Source organism: Manacus vitellinus, unplaced genomic scaffold (assembly GCF_001715985.3).
Source record: "Manacus vitellinus isolate BGI_N305 unplaced genomic scaffold, ASM171598v3 scaffold_4_pilon, whole genome shotgun sequence".
NCBI lineage: Eukaryota > Metazoa > Chordata > Aves > Passeriformes > Pipridae > Manacus > Manacus vitellinus.
In genome coordinates this window covers 1,513,986-1,530,185 of record NW_021940604.1, presented here as the reverse complement: position 1 = coordinate 1,530,185, position 16,200 = coordinate 1,513,986, and positions in this window count along the sequence as shown.

Here is a 16,200-nt window from a genome sequence, read left to right as displayed (position 1 = left end):
AATTGTCACATGCTTACGTAAGGATGTTGCTAGGGTCTAGTATGGGTGCTTTCTTCCTCAGGCTTAGATGTAGTCTTTGTGCCTTCATTCCCAACCTGTCACACAGTAATTACTTCCCTCATTCCTTTTTTTTTTTTTTTGGTAAAAGCAAGTGAATTGGTAAAACCAATATTCTGGTTTTGGCTGGGATGGAGTTATCATATGAGACAACTAAATGACCATCTGTACTATTATTAATAAACTGAATACAAGTACTTAAGGATACAAGTTTGGTATCAACAGCACAAAAGAAGCCTGTAGCTTAATTTTTTTCTCACATACTGATTTTGAGCAGTATGAGCCAACATCAGAACCAAAGAAGTCTATAAAAATCATGAAAATCATGATCTGTTCATAGAAGAGTCACTAAAAAACACCAAGGGCAAAATGTGACTGATAATTTGCCATGATTAATAGTTTGATTAGTACTAATTACATTACATCGAGCCAAACATATAGCACTAGATCTTACCTGAACTAATACTTTGTCTTAATTTCATTAATATTAATTTTGTTCAAGCTGTCTGATACCTTTGTGGAACAGCTTGGAAAAATTCAGTCATTTGCAGTCTTGTCTCTCTGGTGCAGTAAAATCCATCATGTATGAGGTTGTAGAATAATCAACACCCGCCTGGTGCAGAGTAGGTAATCTTCATATTGTGAGCTAAATTTGGGTGTCACTTGGTCTTCTATAAGTAATTCTACTTCTTAACTGGCTCCCTTTTGTCAGTTGAATGTCAACAAAACCCCCCTATTGAACAAGGGCTGTTGACCTTATGATAAAGTAATTGGGATTACAACATTATATTTTGCCTTCAGTTGCCTCCACTGGGAGACCAAGAAAGGGTTATTTTGAACCATATTAACTAGCTTATCTGGTTGGTTGCCTTTAAATAAGACACCTGTTTCATATTTCAAATATAAAATAAATGCTATTTGGTTTTGGTGGGGGTTTTTTTTGTTTCTCTGCACCGGAGGTTTCAGGAATGTGTAAGAGAAAATGTGTATCTTACAAAACAGGCTTTTTATATCCTCTCAGTCCAAAGGCTAAAGTTTGATCTGAATAAAAACTATTTATTTTCAACAGTTGCTGTTTGTTGGTATTAGTCAGCCCATCCCTGGGTTCCTTTTCTAAATTATCTATTTATCCACATGTCAGAATATTGGCTTCCAACAGCAGGTTGGTTCAAGGAACCAACTGCTCACTGGAAATGCTTCAGAACTTTTAATAGCCTAATGATCATTACATGACAAACACCAAAGGGCTGGTGAAATATCTTAGCTTTTAAGACAACATTGTAGCTTCCTTTTTTTTCTGATCCTTGATGTCTTTTGTATTTCTCTTCCTTCAAGACTGCTTCTTCTAATCTTTTACATGTTAGTCTCTCCTCCACTTCCTCTACAACACCATTTTGCCTTATCTCCCTTCTATTTTCAGCATACCAACTGTAAGTCTTTAATAACTTCTCTTTTTGCCTTCTTTTTCTTTTTTAACCTCCTATTTTTATTTCCTTTTCCCTTGAATGTTTGTCTTCACCTGACCTCAGTTTAGGCCTTTCATTTTTTACTTTCTTTTTCATTATTTCCTTCTTTCTTTCATACTCAGCTTCCTGTTCTCCTGAGTTTTTTCTCCTCTGCAGTGAGTGAGAGATTTTTCATGTTTCTGCTTGTCAGCCTGTGGTAAGGAAGGGACAGCAACAGGTTCAGCCAGTTAGACCAGGAAAGCCACAGGAGGCACATTATTGCCCAAAGCAGAGGGATACATTTCGTTTACTCTTCCCTGTAGATGCATTAGAAGTGAAATTCGTAGCTGAAGGGGTGGTGTGAGTAGCTGAAAAAGTGGAAGTACAACACATGGGCAACTTCCCTGTATGCATATGAGGAAGCACAGCTGCTTGGACACCGTGACTGAGCAGATTTGCACACGATGTTATCTATCTCCATGTGCTTCTCTGATCTGGTGGAGGATGCACAGAACACTTCTTCTGCTCTACATAGTGTTTCCCAAAAGTCAAGGTGAAGGAAAAGGTCTCTGCTGTAAAAGAACACTGTCACCACAAACGTAGTGTACTTCTGGCACAGCATAGGTGACTGAATGCTTTCATTTAACCATGATTTTTTGAGGGAAATTTCCCAAAGTGCTGCTTTTAGTGATAGTAACATAACAAACAATAGAGACCAAGGTAAGAGTGGAAGGCTGGAGGTCTTTTGGAAAATGCTTCTATGGTCAAGTAAAACACTAGACAACAAAGCATATACACAAGAGGACTGAATTAATGTTACTTGAAATTTATGTATGAGTTTACAGTCTACAAATATGTGTCTAGATTTTGCCCACAGAAAACATTCTCCATCAGTTGTATGAGAGCACCCATGAACAGAAAGCCGTGATTATATGTTAGTATTAGCCTGCCTGGGGCTGCACTTCCTGCAAAGCAATGTGATACACTGTTGTCTCCTGACCATAAATTTAACTGAATTATGTGGGCTTAAACTTGTAATACATACACAGCCTGCATATAGGACAGTTCTATTGGTACTTGAAAGATGTGGTTGGAGAAATACAGATACTGTTTCTGTGTCACTTGTAAAATGTATCTTGGATGCATACATGCAGAGCTGTTATTAGACAATCATAAATATAGATTGGAAAATCCAAAAAACTAAACATAAATTTTTATTAAAGCTGGTAAAATAGTGCTGTATGCAGTGCAGTAATGAGAGAATTCTTCTGTCTGGAAGAGGAAGAGAAACCAATCATGAAGAGGTCATCTCAAATAATGATGTTTGTCAGGCTCAGGCAAATGTCTGGAGAGATGCCTGATGATCCCAGACAGAAATCTCTTTCCGATGGTCTTGCATAAACTTAGGATAGTTTTCCTCAACTAACTCGTCTGTAATCTATGCAAGTAAATGATGGACTTGGACTGCCATTTTCATATGGCTATCAAGCTTACTTGTTCCCCAGTTACAGGCTTCCTGTTAACCACATTCTGGGTTATATTTGTTTTATCACTAATTCTGTTATTTTGAAAAGTCTTTTGTGTCTTTTCAGTCATCAGGAGATTAATAGATATCATACTGCTGAGGCACTGAGGGACTGAGAGGTTCTTTCATCCTCTAGCTGTGACTGCAACAAAATAGTGGCAAACACTTGCAAAAGTGCAAAAGACCTGCTGATCTCTTCCTTGAATTCTTTTGGTAAATCCACATCTATGTAGGAAACAGACTGAGAGAAACCGCTTTTGAATTGTCTCCACTGCAAATATTTTTTTCTTCTTTATGAATGGAAATGGTAAATTCTTTGCCTTCATTATCAGCACTCTGAAGAAGATAATAGTTTAATAGTTCAGTATTGAACCGTAGCAATGAGCCCCATGAATGTTGTTGGAAGGCAGATTTGTGGCAAAATTGGTAAATACTTGTAGAGCATCATTGCAGGTCTGAAGACTGAGGGCCAGAAGGGAGAGCAGCAATTGATTGGAATTCAGTTAAGCAAGATAGAATAGTTGTTGAAATACTGAGGAAATTATTATGGTAAACTCCTTCTTCCTTTACTAGCTGTTCACTCCAGCTTGTAAGTGGACCTTATTTCACAAAATTCCCCCAATACCTTTTCCCACTTTCAATGGTCATGCCCTCATTTTTCTCCCAAGTGCTCCCAAGCCACGTACTAGGAAGGGAAGTTCTTCCATACATTGCCCTTACTTTCCATCCATGGCCTTTACTTTCCACCCACAGTAATTCCACCTGACATAAAGTCAGGGTCATTTTATTCTCTCATCAGTATAGAAGACTAGACAGTGACCTACGTGGTGGTGATTAACTAATAGCACCTATAGCAAAATATGGAGGCTGTGAGCACCTGAAGGTGGGGAGAGGTGAGAGGATCTACTCTAGCAGCAAACTGTAGCATCTCCAGCTGGGCAAGAGTGGACTCTGCAGTAGGTACCAACCAGACACGAGCTGCCCTAGGAAAGAATTTTTGTATGTTTTAAACACTTCTAAAATTGAAGTATTGGAATGTATTAGGAAATCCTAATTACTTTTATGGCAAAAAGTTACCATAATGTTTTGTGTCATTCTTATCTAAAATCCTTATCGTTCTTAACTTATCTTTGTTGAGAAGTGTACTTTTCCTGTACCACACAGCAATATCTGCAGCTACGGAAGTATGAATAAAGATGTGACTTGGAAACATAGATACAAAATTACATAGATATTTAGAGTGACAAGAGTGAAAACTGGATACTATTGTAAATAAATCCACATTGATTCACGTATTTCATTTTAATTAGTTAAAATTTATTTCATTTCTAACAACCCTTTAAAGCAACAGCATTTGTTGTATCTTACATGTGGAGCAAAGTAGGGAAATTGAAACAAAAAGCATTCTGTGACCTTGCGTAAACTGTGTTACACTAAGTCCCCATTCTGCTTACCCATTTAAGCAAGTGTGGAAGTTCAGACACCATGAGTCATCCCATCGAGCCCACTTTCTAGAGGTCATTCATGTCCATGAACTTTGTCACATGCAGCCAGCTTCTTATTTTTCTGTGGTGCGACGCAGAATGGAATAGACCAATATTGCAGCAGACCTGGAAATACAGTTAATATGCATGTAAACATGCACATACATCACACTTATTCATTCATTATAGGGTCAGCTGAAAATGTAGGTGTTTTACACTGTATTCTTTGCTGCGCAGTTTCACAGCAATGACAGGAGACATGAAGATGTGTTTTCTCTCTTCCCATTCAAAAAGGCAAGCTTCTATAACAAAGTTTATGAATGACACTAACATACTTACTGTATCTTTTTTTTGACCTCAGTGCTACTCTGTGCCTTAAACAGACCATGAGCCCATGTAATGGAGTAGGTCACATTATGACAAAAGTAAATAGTAGTTTCAGTCTAATTTATGAGAAGATGATGATGGAATTTAGGTTGCAACTATGTGTCTTTCTTGCAGTTGATTTTAACTGTGAGTTGCTAAAATTAATGTTTGTACTGAGGTGTCTAAAAGTACCCTGACCAATTTTACGAGTTTTTTATGGATACATGAAGTTTGATCTATGTCAGTTTTCAAGATCCTGCTGCCAAGCATGGGATTTCGAGCCTTTCCAATCTAAAGAAAGGCTTTTTATATTTGACTTGGGACATTAATATTTTTTCCCAAAAATTCATTATTGAGAAATGGCTGAACAGGTCTTGTCGAGAAGTTTTAGAGCTTTTCAGCCTGAGGCAGACAGCTGGCATAGATAAGGTTTGCTTAAGTTTCAAACAGGTTAAGGAAAAATAATGGAGATTCCCAGTCTTCATGACTGGGAAAGCTAGTAGCTTCTGCTGCAATACTGTATCCCCATTGCTCCTCTGTTCTGTAGGTATTTGGACAATGGTTTTATAGCTATTACCCTGTTCTCAGCCATAAAAAATGGTCCTGTATCATTCCATAGTGGTGCATTCTCACCATCTAAATGTTCCATGTGATACACCTTTTTCTTTAAGGACTTTCAGATTCATGTTAGCATGTTACGTAGTTTGCTAAACAAAATAGTGGGTTTTTTTCACTCACCATTTTTTGAGGGAAAGTGTGGAGATAACATCATCACCATGGCTAGGCTTCACTAACGAAGATTTAGGAAGGCTCTATCCACGTTTGTTACAAGCACACTGGTGACTTATGAGGCCGATATGAGATACACATATCCGATTGCAAAAGGCACAGCAGAAAGACTCCTTAGCTGGTGTATTAAGCAGGTTACGGTTCTGTCTGCATTGTCTTTTCTCCTTGAGAGTGATCCTGTGTGCATTCTCAAAGGAAATGGCAGCGTTGTAGATGGTGTGTCTCCAGGCCTCCCGATTTGAGGCCAGAGTAGACCAGTTATGATAATCAAGGAAATAACATATCTAGAACACAAATACAGTATGTGACTACTGTGACTGTGTGAGAATGAAGCTAAGTTTAATGCCCAGTCACTTTACTTGTATTTGCAGATGAAACAGTCTTTAGGTTTATCATTCACTGAAAAAACCCTTCTTTTCTTGTGCTTGGTTTTATTTTGTTTGTTTGTTTTGTTTTGTTTTGTTTGTTTTTTGTTGGATCTTTGGTTGGTTAGTTGGTTGGTTGGTTGATTTTTTGGTGTGTATGTATACGCAGGATTAGAGTGACCCTTGAAGCCATTTTCTTTCTTGAGTGTGTACTCCATCACAGTGTTCCAGTTCTTGAATTGCCCCTGGCTGTATGTGCCTTTTTTTGCCAGATCCTTCCTGAGGAGCAGCACTACTCAGTCCATGGAGAGTTGGCAGATGGGGGATGGGGGCTGTGCACTTTTGCCAGCTGGCTGATCAGCTGAGGGACAAAGACAATAGCTTATCTATCCTTACTCTGGTCGGCTCCCAAGACATTCTTGTCCTTCAGACTGGCATGACTCCTGGGTCAGTGCCAATTTTCATCACTGTAGTGCTGTTCTATGTACACTTTGCTCCTTTTCACTATATATATTTATCATTTTTCCAATAATTCTACTTTTATTTATAGTGATCATTGAAACCACCGCTGCCTGTTTTCTACATTGTTAGCAGCAGACTGTTAAACATAAGCTACAGTCAGTTGGATCTAGCTAAGCTGCAGCTTCAGTCCCTCAAAATTTATTCTATGGAGACCTCACTGCCTACACATCTCTAAACTGTCTGAACATACAAGGAAATAAAGGGCTCACTCTAGGCATAAGTCCCAGTAACTGAATGTCTGTGTTTTAATGCTTTTAATATATTCTTCTAAAAAGTAGCTGCAGGTGTTTTTGTCAGTATATAATCACACACTTGTCCATACCTAATGTTTCAAAAACCCATACTCATTGGGTTTTTTTGATCTATTAAGCTCCATAGCTAGTGAGAGAGGTGAACTAATGATATCAGATCATGATATTTAGAAACTCTTTGCTAGCTGAATAACAATCAAGCTGAACATTAGGATGTAAATGTTACTAATTTCACGAGCACCAACAAGCAAGGAAAGGAGCATCTAGCTTATTGTCTGCTATCAAGTTATACTAGAGATTATTAATGACTGATTATTATTTGATAGTTTGCAAAGTACTGGAAAGAGAATACATAAAACTGCAACTGGATTACATGTTTAGGTTCAGGATTGTACTTGCAAATGGAGTACTTGGAGTGCAGTTACAATCTTTATCTTGCTTTCCATCTCACCATGGTAACATGAGTTATGTACCAAATCTTTCTACTTCCAAGTACTTCATTTTGTGAGCACAATCTGTTTAAGTCAGAGATAATGTTTTCAGGCTGTACGCTTTATATCATCGAGAAGCAATTAATTTAGCACAGACATCTCACAGACTAGTCGTGATGAAAATTATTATAGCCTAAAATGAAGTGTTTCTACTGATATTCTATCAAGACCTATTTATATTTCTTCAATGCTTCTTTTCATTATTTTCTCCTATTTTCTCCTGGTAAGACATTCTACTTAAGAAATTTAATTTCTCTAAATATATTTTTTAGATAGTCTGTTAAGTTTGCGTATCAGGCACTATTAGTTTGTCAGTCATTTCATTTACAGGTGCAAAAAGTACCCAACTACTTCAGAAATGCTGCAGTTTGCAGTTTGTTCCCTTGTTTCTTTAATCTGATCCTCTAACTACTGATCCTGATGTCAACAATTTTAAAGGTGTCTAATTGTTTTTGTCATAGAGATAGTTTTTAATGTTAACCTGGTCTCAAACATCCACACAGTAAATTCAGTGGGGTAAAGTATCATGGACCTCAAAGTGCAAAGCCACTCCTTTTCCTTACTGTTGCAACTCTGAGTCAGTGATTTGTTTCTGTGACAGAGATACTAAGTTCTTCACACATAACTTCCAGATGAAGGACATTTTCTTCCTAACAACAAGCTGGCTGGTTGTAGATCTCAGGAATCATCTCTTCTGAGCTACTTTTGCAGTTTCTTGCTGTCATAGATGCAAAAGACCAAAGAATCCTGTTTTAGCAGAAGGAAACTCACTTGTAGAACACAGAGAGTTACAGATTGCATATATAGAAGTTCCATCTAGAACTGAAGGTGTTTATTTAAAATACCCCAAAGCTACAGTTGACATTACTTCCTTTTGCTGGACCTAGCAAACACTTTCTGTATTACATGTGATTGTATGTGTGCTAGAGATCAGAGAGCTTTTCTTTCAAATTGGTTCTCAGATGTGTATGAAGTTTTAACAACCACAAATAGTCTTTTCAAGTAGCAGCTTGTCACACGATACGTACAGATAGCAACAAACATTTTTCTTTTTCTCCTAAATGAAAACATTTCTTCCAGCAGCCTCTTATAAACTACTTCAAAGAAGTCTTCTGAAGTCCATTATTTTTTTTACTCAGATGACCTACTATTCTGCTTCTTCCTCCAGAAAATTCCTCAAGATGTTTGAAATTTGAGGAGTTTGACCTAACAGCAATTTTTATTTTTTTAAACCAATAACATATATCAGGAGTCCTGATTTTATTTTCAGTGATTCTTTAGTTTATATCTCTCAACTACAGTGAAGATATATTTATAAAGGGGTGATGCCTCGAGCAAATCTAGTAATTTTTGAAAACTGCAAGACTGACAAAAAGCTAGTCTTAACAGTACTTAGGATATGCTTATTGTCAAACTTACGAATTAGTGTAGGAAAGCTGAGATTCCTACCTCAAACCTAACATTTTTAAGTGCTGTATCAAATGACTGCTGAGAGAGCAAAATCTACAGGTTACCTACACACTTTGGCCACATGCAGCAATGGGAGTTTCTCCCACACCCCTCATATGCTGTATTGAAGAACACACCATCCAGCAGTCTCTTTACCTCTTTGTTTGATATGCCACCAACTGCTGCCCATTCTAACAGCACAAATTCTAACCACGTGGTGTCACTTTGATGAGTGTTTTTCAGTGGACATTTTTTGCACAGTGCAGGTGACTGAAACTGCATTTTAACTTAATTAGGAAATAATGTTCCACTTGAAAAGCCAAACATCCAAAATTATGAAATGCCAGAAATGAGGCTGCCCATCCAACTTTAATTTGGCACCATATATGTGCCAGTCCTTAGTAGCACAACTATATTCTTTCCCTGTTCCCAGCTCCATTCATTGTAGTAGAGTATGCTTAGAGAATCCAACATCTGTTCACTATTTTTATCCTTGTTGCTTAACTAGTGGCTACACCATGGAATGAATGCAGAATTATTTCTTTCCTCATGATCCTTTCTAGAGCATACTAGAGCACAATGATGACCAAATGAATCATGAACTTTAATGATCGCATGGTTGCTATGAGATGAAATGCATAATTATTTCTATTTGATGTCTGTGGAAGTGGAATAAAATTCTCTCTGGAGGCCATGCAGGGAACCAATTGCAGAACTGGAATTTGGGACCCAATCCAGTGCTCATTCTCCTGGATCAAGTCACTTTCCTTCAGGAACTGCTGAGCAGCCTTGGTTGTCATTGGCTTTACAGTTTTGAACATTCATCACGCCTGTTCACCATCTCAGCACTGGTAATCTTAAAAAGCTCAACTAGAAAATAAAAGCCCAAACAGATACAGTTGTTCCACCCCTGAAGCAACAAAAAGAAATTCCACAATTAAACAAGCTTTTCAATGACATGATAAAATAAAATAAAACTGAATATTTTCATTGTCTAATGCTTCCCCATTCTCATTTCAGAAACCACATTTCTTCCTTGTGACTTCTTCAGCTTACCCACTGGGGAAGACACCACTCGTGCTAGAGATGGCACAGAGCTACACTTGGGATGACTGTTAGGCCAGAACTGGTGTGACAACTGATGGACTGGTACACTGCTGCCCAACTGAATGCAGGATCTGCTTTCCTGTGGTGTGATTTGGGCACATATCATAAATCCAGTTGCTTACTTCTTTGGAAATTATTAGGACTCAATTAAGGCTGGAAACCTCTTATGTATGACTGAAATGAATTATGTTGTTCAACACCTGGTATGGGAGGGACTGATGGACAAATGAAAGTGCACCTTTCCTTGAGAAACCAGCAGTAATATCCATTTCCTACAGAAAATATTCAACAAGAGTAGGGTTTCTAGCTTTGAGAAGGCAAAGATATCTGAAGATATATAAAGAGGTTTTGTTCTTTCACCACCTTTAGATGAAGGCTCTCAGATATTTGCAGGAAAAATAGCAGCAGAAAATGTTTGGATAGGTAAATCAAAATTATTTTCTTTCATCCCTCATGTTGTTAAACTAGACAATGAGTACTAATGTTTTTCAGATGCCCAAAAAACATACATAAATTCATTTTCTAAAAAAACCCTAGAGACTAAAAGCTCTACACTTCTATACAAGTGCTTGGGGTCATGTAGTTTCTTTAGATTTTCTGGCAAAATGTGCCTGTTGGTTAATATAATTTAGCTCAGTTACACTTGTTAAAGAGTAAAGGTAATATATCCCATGATAATCACTGTATGATAAATGCATAATGATTGTTCATTTTTTGCTAAAAAATCTTCCTCAATATGTTTGGAACACATATTTTCAAAAGAATTTCAGGAAATTGACCCATTTCCTGGGCTTGTCTGGAATGCACATTAAGATATAATTAGCAAACCATTCATCTTTTTGGAAATAGATAAATGGGCCTGATGTAGTTTATGCCCCACAGAATTTTCAGATGAGGCTTTAAAACCAGATCATATGCACTTTGATGTGCAGGCATTTTGGGTAACATAGTTGCATGCAAGGAAACTCTGGCCTTTAGCAGAGATTGGCCAACACTAGAACAAGTCTGTGTGATGCACATATCATACAATGAAGTCTTCTGAACCTCCCACTTCATCATTGACTAGCATGTGCATTTGCTGTCTGTGGGTGCTTCTTGTACCATTAGATATTGCTCAAAGTCTGGATGAGAATTCAGATTCTCTGCTGGTCCTAAGCTATCACTATATTACACCAGGGTTTTCCATTTTGCATCCTCACTCCATGAGAACTCTGAACAGCTGTGAGAACAATCACCTGGGGGGTTCTAGTATCTGGTATAGTATTTTAAACAGATGCAAAATTAAATACTTAAATTGTTGGTTTCTAAGTTCATGCAGCCCATGTATAAAGACTGAAACCAGAGATGGTAGAATATGCGTGGCATATAATTAAACCTCTTTAATGACACCCACAGAGCTCTCAGTGGTGAAGCACCTCACAGCGGTGGAAATATTTGCAGTTAGAGGGGGAAATTACTGTCATTGTAGTCACCAAAAACTTGCAGCCTACTTGCATACAGAAAAGACACCAAGAAAGGCACTTCTACATTATAAACTTCACAATCTAAACGTGGCCAATGGGCAAGTTTAGCAGAATTATAAAGTTATGCTAACCTAAAGTACATTGTCTGTTAATCTATTTTGTTTTGTTTTGTATTTCACAAATGAATAAGACTTCACCCCCTTGAGTTAATTGGCTCATGGATATAATATTAACAAGGGACTTTAAAGAGGAAATGTTCCCAAAGCATTTAAGAAGCATATTATTTGGAGAGTTATCATGCAATAGGCTTAGAAGCACTTAAAAACATTTCCACACAGCATGATGTGCTGCTAGGTTGTTATTCCAAGACAGCTCTCCTTATTTGCAGTGAAAGAAATCCATTCTACAGCTAATGAACAGGACGTGGCTGTCCTTTCTTTTTTACCCTCCTTTCTGATAGGAAGGTCTAGCAGGACTAGGAATGACTTCTCTTGTTGAATTACAAGCATTGCTTGATGTATTTTTACTTGCTTGACAATGAGTTTCTTGAAGTGTAGGGTTGCTGTGAAATGTAATGAGCAGACTGTGCAGATAAGAAACTTCACACCAGCGGCTCTACTTTCATTATGTAATCATTCATTTCTACTCTGCAAGCTTTTGCTTGTACACCTTGTTTCTCAGCTTTGTCACCCTTAAATTAAAAACAACCTTGAAGGGACCTACTTGTCTTTAATAATGATTCCAGTAAGACGAGTCTCATAAAGTAGAAGTCTATAGATAGTGTAAATTTTTTTCACATTCCAGTTCTTCTCTGTAAACTAATCACATTTCCTTATTTCACTTGTTGGAATATGTAATTATTTGAATGAATCAATTACTCTCTCAGTTCTAAACAGCGGTAATCCTTGTTCTTAATTTAAAAGTGCTTACACTACACTTTTCACCAAACAGCATGAAACATAAGGATACCATGTCTAATTGCAGAGGCACAAATTATTACTTGTATGGCTCAAGGCTCCTGTTCTCACAAGATTTCTTTTTCACACTTCTTGAAGTTCTCTGTAAGACCAGGTTATGATAATTTTTCTTTCACGTTGTCAGATTATTTCCAGTAATCTGACATCTTCTTGCTATGAGCTGATTTACAGAAGACCGAAGCACCAATGATATATCTAATTATCATGTTATTATAGCACATTTTCATTTCCTCACTTTTGTTTAAAGTTTTTGTGCACATGTCCAGCTGTTGAATTGTAGTCAAGAGACAGGTGAGGAGAGCCATAATATTGTTAATTAGTTTTCATGTTAGAACTCTTAGGCAATGATAATTTTTCAAATAGTGAGATCAAACTTGTGCCTAAGCATTATGAAAGGTAGGAAATTAGAATCTATTTTATAAACTTCTAATTTCTGTTATTTTTCCCCCAAGACCAAAATGGTGTTCAGACAAAAAGTAATTGTAACTGTACTACATTCCAGTTTTCTCCCATCTTTCCCATCTTTTCTTCTAAAAGCATTATGACAGCTCTTATGGTTTTTTTAGACAATTTTGAGATATTTTCGGTATAGAGTTCAGATTCTTTTTCCTACTTAATGACAATTTGCACAAAGGGATATCCCCACCCACACCAAAAAAAAGACAAAGATCTCCAGATAGGAGGAAGATTCTGCTTTTATGATTAACTGTAAGAAAACCAACTTTTTGTCGAAACCAACACATTTGTAACTTCCTATTGTATGTGTCAGACAAAAAGTGTTTCCTTGTCCTTTGTTTTCTCACAATCACATTTATGACTTTATTTGCACAGCAGTATAGGTTTTGGAGAAAGGGAGGATGCCAACATTTCTGATGAAGACCTTTCCTATATTATTCTGCCTCCCTGACATTCTTGACATGGACTAGAATAGGACAAGGATAAGGTCCTAAAATGGGACTGCAAGGTCAGCCATTGCTGGGCTAAACTGCTCTCAGAGTAGAAGTGTGAACAGAGCATTTGAACAAATCATTTGACTTCTTAATGGAATAAGTCCTAGTTTCACAGCAGTCAGGTGAAATACTTGACAATTATTCTGAGAATGACTAATCAATTATGGTTGCTGTTTTTACAGGCTGACCTTAATTTTTACTGTGAACTACCAAGGTTAAAGATGGATCTGAATCCTGAGGATGTGTCCAGACTGAATGCTGCTCCCTTGGGGGATTGGTCTAGTGTGAGCTGCATGGGGTGAAAGTGTCAGCTGGTGCTGCAAAGATGACAAAGCTGGATGACAGTATATGCCAAAGGTCCCTTTGGCAAATGTAACTGTACAGAAGGAACTTTTGTGAACTCTACTTATATTATCTGTGTGGCTGACTCAACCAGACCCACAGGGAGGCTATTCATATATGCTAAGTTTTCACTCAGGGGCTTTACAGAAAAAGCCTTGCTCACAATTAAAAAAATTTTGGTATTGCTTCTCCCATTAAAATATGTGTGTGTGAAACAATAAGGACTGTCACGTCTAATCACGTATTCACAAAGTATTTATTTTATACATCAAACCATCTGTTCTGATAAGCTTTTTCCACCTATATGTCAGTTCAGAGCAATACATTGTGATCATCATTCTTAATCAGTTCTCCCTAGCCTTACCGATATCTGCTTGTTCTAATATCACTTCCCATAATGTAAATTAGTTAGAGCAGTAGAGTCTCTGTTGTGCAAGGACAAGATTCTTGCCACACCACTCCCAAGTGATAAGAGATATGCAAGACCAGCTCAGCTGCCTCTGCCCTGCACATCTGGAGGGGAACTCTGAGAAGCCGAGATAGTAGCCCCTGGGTAGCCTGTGGGAATGAGACAGGACCTGGAGTCAGTGCAATGAGGAACTCTGAGCCTGGGGAAGGCATTTCTCCAGTGGGGCTGTGCCACACAAAGATGAGAGTCAGAGATCTAGATCAGGTCATTGCCTTTGGGTTTGGCTCTATGATTTCTTAAACCTTTTGAGTAAAATTGCATACCACTTACAGTGAGAATAAATATTTGACATTTTTTAGTTATAAATTTCTCCTGGACTCAGAAAACACAACAAAAGAGGATAAGGAGACAATGTGCCACAGGCACTTCAAAGTAAAAGCGGGAGATAAGACATGACAAGAAACAAGCATCAGATAAATGAAGCTGGGATTGTCTGAAAGAGAGTAGTGGCTGAAAGGATTTAATGGAGATGCAGACTATAATCTAAAATCTATGTAGTCAGTCTTTACACTGAGATAAATAAGCTTTGGATGATGACCAAAGAGACAAATCGTGTACCAAGTAACCCTCATCAGAAGTTTTTACACAGGCATTTTCAACCACTTAGTGAATAAGGTCATGCAGCAATGCTCTTTCCATTTTTGGAGTTTATTTTACAACATACTGTGCGTATCTTCCTGAGAATTCACAAAATCCATTTTAGTCTACAGATGCTCAGGAAATTGCAATGGACACCTTGAAGAACTGGATCTCAGGTACAGTCAACAAATGCAGCACTTCACAGTGAAGTCTGATTCTTTCACATATGAATTAGATTAGTTTACAAAATGTTACAGTGGTGTAACAAAGATGGCAGAGCAGGCCCAAAGAAAACTTAGGAGAAAGCCACAGTTCTGTGTTGTAACCACTGGACGATCACAAGAATATTTAAGGCTAGGCAGTACTCATGTATATTTAGGTGAGTACTATGTATATATATAACTTCTGGTGCTTTCTTTAATGTTGCTGCTCTTAAGATGCTTACTGCTAAAGCTGTTATGAAAGATACTAAGAAATTGGATTTTTTTATCATTGAAAAGAATCTTAAAATTATTAAATACTAAAATATTGCTTTGAGCACAAAGAAGTCAATTTAATATGGAAATATTTACATGCCATTGTAATTCCTTTCTCTCTTAACCTAAGGGAATCACAGTTTATTAAAGTGAAGACTCAATGCCGTTTAATGAAAACCAATATGAGAAAACATTGGTTGTGAAAATAAGGTAAGTATAAAGCAGTTTAATCTGGAATGATTGCCTCATAAGAGTAAAATGAAAGCTTTATTCAGTTTTTAACATACTGAGAACCTCTCTGAGAACACTTTATCATGCATGTAATTCTTAGGCAAGAGGAAGACTGTCTGGTTCCATTTCAGTGATACTAAATTTATTATTATATGAACTCCAACAACACTTGAAGGATGGGCATTCCCTGTAATCCCTGAGCACAATGAGGGTATTTTCTTCATCCAAAACACAGAGAAACAGGATTATAGAGGATTGTTGTTCTCATTTGATAGAAGATAAACTGAACACCAGATGATGTTACTTGCACAAAGTCAGTTATTAACAGAGCAAACAGTGGTAAACTGGGTTTTCAATTCATTTCAGGTTGGATAAATTGAAAAATATTTTCCAGGAAAATAATAATATAAAGAAGATTAAAAAAAATCTTGGGTATTCTGAATGCTTAGAAAATTAAGTAGAAGGAAATGTAGGTAAACGACCTTTACATCATAAAGTCAAACCATTTAATTATCAGAACATAAAGAAAAGTACTAACAGGTACAGAATTAGGAGATTCTTGAAAAAGATTATATAAAATGCTTTGGGGTTGGGTTTGGTTGGGTTTTTTTCCCCTTTACTTATTTCTACTTGCTTTTTTCTCTTGGAACAAATAGCCAAATAGTTAAACCTATAGGCGTTTAAAACATGGATATATACTCAAGTATTTACAAATATTTACAATACGTACAAAATATTTTTGAAGAAAAGGCATGCTTATTTGTGAAGAGGAGGTAAACTTCAGAGCTAGGAGCTAAATGTGGCACTAGTCCATAACGACCCTGGAGTCCAAGGCTGTCTTACAACCCTGGTCTTTCAGCAA